This window comes from Myotis myotis, unplaced genomic scaffold (assembly GCF_014108235.1).
Source record: "Myotis myotis isolate mMyoMyo1 unplaced genomic scaffold, mMyoMyo1.p scaffold_m19_p_8, whole genome shotgun sequence".
NCBI classification, from domain to species: Eukaryota; Metazoa; Chordata; class Mammalia; order Chiroptera; family Vespertilionidae; genus Myotis; species Myotis myotis.
Window position 1 is genome coordinate 49,251,767 of NW_023416390.1, and position 6,726 is coordinate 49,258,492.

General features: G+C 38.8%; 1 pseudogene; it reads left to right on the forward strand.

The window, feature by feature from the left end:
- Positions 1-242: 242 nt before the first annotated feature.
- Positions 243-857, forward strand: LOC118661857 (annotated as a pseudogene).
- The last annotated feature ends 5,869 nt before the right edge of the window (positions 858-6,726 follow it).

The following is a 6,726-nucleotide window of genomic DNA, read 5'->3' on the forward strand; positions in this document are numbered from 1 at the left end:
CATCAACCTATGAACCAGGAGGTCACATTTTGATTCCTGGTCAGGGAACATGGCTGGGTTGCAGACTTGATTCCCAGTAGGGGGCATGCAGGAGACAGCCAATCAATGATTTGCTCTCATCATTGGTATTACTATTTACCTCTCCCTTCCTCTCTGAAATCAATTATATGTATATATTAAAAAACAAGTAACTGATCTAACAGGCTCTTCCTTTCTGTCTGGCCACAGTTATCAGGTAAGCCATGGACACCTACATGTACATCCAGGAGCTATGGAGGAAGGAGCATCTTGATGTAAACTGCTTCCTTCTCAGGGTGCACTGCTGGCAGTACCACCAGCAATCTGTGCTCCACAGAGCCCCCTTCCCCTCCGGCTCCATAACGCACACAAGCTGGGATACAGGGTCAAGGGAGGTTATGTCATACATCGGATTCATGTGCATTGTGGTGGCTGCAAAAACCCTGTTCCATGGGTGTGACCTATGGCAAGCCTGTCCATCATGGTGTGAACCAGCTAGAGTTCACTCCAAGCCTTCAGTTTGTTGCTGAGGTGTGAGCTGGACGCCACTGTAGGACTCTGAGGGTCCTGGATTCTTACTGGCTTGATGAAGATTCCACACCAAATTCTCTGAGGTTATTCTAATCGATCCATTCCATAGGCTATCAGGAGGAATTCTGACACCAGTGGATCACCAAACCAGGCCACAAGCACAGGGAGATGCAAGGACTGTCGTCTGCAGGCCGCAAGCACTGTGGCTGTGGAGAGGGCTGCACGTTCCACCACACTATTAGTGGTTCCTGCTGTGCAGCCCGGAGAAGACACAATACTCTCCAGCTCCACTGTTACCACTAATATAAGTAATGTTTGTAAAATTCTCACCTAATAAACAATTTAGGACAGTCAAAAAACCCTAATCTAATAATTACAGAGCTAAGGTGCTAATGATTGATAATGACTTAACGGGCTAGCTAGTCAATTTATTCAAACAAAGAATACACAGGCATGTTAAAATAAGAGTGAAAATTTAAGAAACTGGGATTAAAAAGAAAAGAACCTCCCAGCATTTTAATTTGTATATTAACCCAGGTTATTTTTTTTAATTCCCCATTAAGATACTTTCTAGAATAAATTTTAAATATCTGAACTCTGTTTCATCATCTGGATATTTATTAAAAACCTCAAATAGAGAAAAATTGAAAACAAACTACCTGCTCAATAAGAAGACTGTTGTATTCAACCATACAATAAAGTAATATGTGGACATTAAAAATAATACCCAAAAGGATATTTAATTACATAGAAATACTGCATCATCTTATTCTAAGATAACATGGTTTGCTTTTCAGGAATTTCGAAGCATCTAACAACCAATCTCAAAACAATTCAACAGTTACTAAGCAGGTGGGCAATTATGACACAAGATGTTGCCTGCATGTACAAATGTAGATGGATATAAAGAGAAAGGTTTCTGTTTACCTGTGTTACTCCATCTAGTTATTTGTAGTGATATGTTGAACTTTAACTTTACTGGTATTCTGCTAATTGTCATTTTAGTTGCCATTTCAATTGTCTTAAAATGCACTCTGATACAGCTCTGACATGAAAAACACTGTGCATGAAGAAGATTGTGTCTGTCCTGTGCCAGATAATACAGAAAGGCCTGGGGCAGGGGACAGGGGCAGGCTAGAAGAGGTCAATGGGGGGAAAAGGAGGACATATGTAACACTTTCAACAATAAAGATTAAAAAAAAAAATAAAGACACTAGAAATAGCCAAATCTCCAGGATTTTCAAAGCCAGGAGAAGCTGCTGTGGCTGACTCACACATCATAAATGACCCTCACTGTGGCACCAACATGCTAAAACTTTTTGGCAAACTTTCAAAAGAAGCTGCTTAACTTTCATCTATTTATAATACCATCAAGCAGAAAACAAAATTGAGTGTAGCGAAAAAGAAGAAAAAGCCTATGAGGAGTTTAAGACCCCATGATTTGCTTCCAAATTTTAATATCAACTCTGAAAGTGGGAAGATGTCTGGATAAAGATCCTGTGTTGTCACTGGGAAGCAACATAGAACTGTTGGTGGCCAGTATGACAAGCAAAAACATATGACTACAAATGACTTAGATCACAATTTTTTTCATTTTTTCCTCCTTTTGAGATGGGAATATCTGTAACTGCTCTCTAATGCCTACCATTGTATTGTGGAAGCTGATAACTTGTTTTCTGGTTTCTCAAGTCCATAGATGGAGAGGAATCTTGCCCAGTCCTCACACATACTGATTTATATGATGGGACTCTTTTTGTAATATACATTTTTATTGAGCCAAAAATGTTCAGAGGAGATTTGGGGCTTGAGTTGATTCTGGAATGGGTTGAGATTTGAGTAGATACTGGGTTGGGATGTATTTTTACATGTGGGATGGCGGGGAATCCTTGAAGACAGAGGGTAGATTTTGGTAGACTTAAACAAAAATGCCATCTCACCAAAGCTATATTTTCTTTCTAGTCCTTAGAACCTGTTAATATTCCCTTATATGGCAAAAGAGTGACTATTACCTTATATGGCAAACAATGTGATTAAGTTAAGGATCTTGTGATAGGCATTTAGCCTGGGTTATCTGAGTGAGCCCTATATCCATTCACAAGTGTACTTACTAGTATAAGAGAGAGGCAGAAGGAATTTTGAGCCACACACACACACATATACAGTGGAGAAGGCATTATGAAGATGAAGGCAGAGATTAAAGTTATGAGGCCACCTCCAGCCAGCACAAGCTACCAGAGGCAAGAAACAGATTCTTCCTAGAAACTCAGGAGAACGTGTGGTCTTGCCAAAACCTTGATTTCAGACTTGCGGCCTGCAGACCTGTTAAGTAAAAAATTTCTGTTGTTTCAAACTATCACGTTTGTGGTAATTTGTTTTACCAGCCTCAGGAAACTAATGCAAATACAGAGGCATATAATAGTACAGTGTGGCATTATCATGAATTACTAAGTAAAAAAGGTTAAAAACACACTGTACTATAATGACATTTTAATTTAAAAATAGCAGGTAATGAACGAACACATGAATGAATGAATGAATGAATGAATGAATGAATACATCTAGAAGACAATACATCTCAGTCTGCTTGGGCTGCTATACCAAAATGCCATAGACTGGGTGGCTTAAACGGAAATTTTTTTCTTACAGTTCTGGAGGACAGAAGTCAGAGATCAGGGTGCCAGTGTGGTTGGATTCTGGCGAGAGCTCTCTTCCTGGCTTGTTTTCTCCCTACTGTGTCTTCACCAGGTGAAGATAAAGACAGCTCAGATCTCTCTTCTTCTTATAAAGTCACTAATCCCATTATGAGGGCCTTCATCTAAACATTACCTCCCAATGGCCCAAACTTCTAACACTATCACATTAGATAATGTTAGTCATACCCTTTCATATGTACATATGGCATATAAATATTTAGCCCATGATATGAAAATAACTCTTGCCCTTGAATTTGACTCAGTCAGGGTGAGGAATATAATCATCTCTAGCAAAGAACAGAAGTAATTCCCTTATTTTACAGGGAATAAAGGTTATATTCTGAAGACTTCATTGTCCCTGAAAAGGGGAATCATTTTTTTTTCCTGATGAACTCTGGCTTTAGTAGATTTAAAAATATTTCCAGATAACCCAAGAATCATTAATGATAAGAATATAGGACTTCGATAAGAAGGAATTAAAAGGATGAAAGTTTGAATAAAGAAGGAGACTGAGGAAGAAGGGTAGAGGAGAGGGAGTCTGGTCTAAAATGGCAGGTTTTAAGGTCTTTGGGTGAGTACTTTACCAAAGATGTGGGAGCCATGCCTGGCAGTTCCTGCCCCACCACCATCCAGCTACACTAGGACACACTCAGAGACTTTAAGACTGAAGAGAACCTTTGGGTATTGTGGGGTTGTGAGGACAACCTATGACTGCTGTATTTAGCAGTTAAAATAAAGTCCTCAACTTAGGATAAGGGAGGATGGATGCCCTTTTTTACTTTTTTTTTTTTTTTTTTTTTTACTGTGGATATGTAATACTATACAATAAGAAAACAGTATAAAAAATAGAAGTTATAAAATGAGGTAAAAAGATTCTATAAATCCATCAAAAGTCATGTATTGAATATTTAAAAAAAAGAATGAGAAAAACTCTTCACCAATAGTGGCATATCATTGGTTAAAATAACAGCTGACTGGTCAAGAAAGTGCTTAGCCCAGAGTTAGTTCTTCAGCCCTGGGGCTTTGAAATTAGAAGAGGCTGAAGATTAAGTGAGACTAGAAAATGAGCTCCAAAAGTGTGAACAAAAGCTGATGGAGACAATCACATCTAACTCCCAAAGGACAAAGTTTAAATCCATCACTTGCAAAACTTTCCTTCACTCTGGCTGTGGGGCTTTGTGGTATTAATAGCATCTCTAAGCTGAGAAAAAGTACAGATGTCTTGTGCTGGTCAATGAGCTTCTTCTGGCCTGAAGCAAATCATTCTGATTTAATTGACTGTTACCTTGTACAGAGAAAGGGGATAGATGTTTATGGTGACATAGCTTTATACCTGCACTCAATCATTTGGTTTGTAAAAAACATATATCTTCCCTGCCTTCAGTCAAGGGTGAATGAACACATGACATAGAAATGATAAAGTGCCCAAATCAAAGTGATATTAAAGTCCACATGCCAAATGCTGCTTACATGTTAACAGCGATGAATTGAAGGATGCCTGAGGTTCCTCTAGGCACCATTCTGCAAGGCATAATACACTGGGTGTAGAGTCAGATAGAACTAAGGATGAAACACGGCTGCTACTACTTCCTAATTGTGCTAAATTGGATATGTTATTCCTTTCTTTGAGTCTTGACCATAAATTGGGATAATGATATCTATACCATGGGGATTTGATTTTGTGAATGCTACTTAGACAAAGATCTAAAGTTTTTAATCCAGTGCCCTATATAAATTCAGTCACTATTTTTTTTTGATGCTACATCACCAAATGTGAGTTTTGTTACATTGAAAGTCTATAAGGGAGAAACTCTTTGGGACATGGAAGATGTTCCCGTCATCCATAAATCATGCTTACGGCTTACTCTTGGTGAGCCTTGGCTGCTGCTCTGGATAAGGCAGGGCAATGTGATTGGACCAGCGGAGTCCAAGACAGAAGAGGAGGTGGGAGATTCCTGACAAAAACAAGGCTACACAAAGAGGGAGAGAAATAGGTAGGGAGCAGTAATGTCAATATAAACTTGCAGGGTAAGGTTTCTGGATATGAAAAACCTAGGCACTGTGTCAAGAAATAATCACAGAAGACTCACAAAGTCTTTCATAGAAGTTCTAGAAATACTTGGAAGGAGGGCAGACCTAAGCAGACAAAGCAGGCTGAAAAAATGATGCCCTGAGCTGAGTACCATGGATAGCTCCAAAAGAAGCCATTTCTTCCTCCTGAAAAGGTGGCAATTCAAGATTATTCAAACCAATTTTATAGAGAAGCCAACATCTCTGTCTTAAAAGAGCAAGATCTAGTAAGGTATATTTGATCCCAAACACCAGAAGAAAATTTTATCCTTTTAATACTTCCAAATGTAGGTTAGCAATAATAAAATATCTCCACAGCACTGTTCAGAACTGGCTCCCTCTTACAGAGGACATCTACTGTGACCTTAATTGATTTGATTAGGGCTCCTTATTCTTGAAGATTCTGAGCTAATTCATGATCCTATCAGGAAGGTCCCCACCTCCTTAACACTAACATGATGTTAAAGTTTAGGGTTAGTAGTGGGTCAACTGTAGAATGTTTCAATTATGTGAGGTCATGAGTATGTATGGGAGAGGGAACTCAGGTGTATAATTCTAGGACCATACTTATCCCAGTCCATTAGTTTAGCCAAACTGCTGTCAAGGGTCCCCACAGAGGGATGGGTATAAATTCTGCTCTACTTTCTGTATTCCCTGGGGAAATTCATTTGGTCCTTCATGGTGTCTGTTTTCTTATCTGAAACATAAAAGGATTGAACTATAATGTCTTGGGGGAAAATAAGAAGTTCCATTATAGAAGATGAAGTTATTACAGAAGATGGATTATTTGGTTTCAAATTATTAGTTCAGAGACTCCAGAGATACAAAATATATCCCTGAGGAAAAAAAGAACTGTAAAAGGATATAGAATTAGTACTCAACCAAGCCTTTCCAGGACCATAAGAAAATCAAGATATCATTAGCAAGTGGATAAAAGAACCATAATGCGCTTAGCTGCAAAGTGCTATGTTGTCTTAGAACTGGGAAGGGTGGAGTAGCCCCTCAGATCTTCTATGCCAGGAAATGGTAGAAATGCAGGCTTTGTATTATGGCTTTAATGGGCAGCTGTCCTTCAAGTTCCAAAGCTTCTAGGTGACAGAATGTAGAGTTTTATAAAGTCCAAAATGTCTGGAGGGCAGTACTTTAGAGTACAGGAGAGAGCGGTGGGCTAAAATGAACCCCAGGACACACAAGATTTGAATTATAGGAACTGATTAAACATAGCAGTATTTGGCTGATGTTTTTTTTATTTTTATTTTGAGGAAAACAAGTCTTATTGTCATTTCCGAATAATCAAATTCGGACTCCTTAGTTGTCATGTTCTCCAAGCACTAGACATAAGACCTGTATTTTCTGGAGTAGCAATTCTCAAAGTGTGAGCCTCAGACACCTGTGTGTCTCTGATACCATTTTG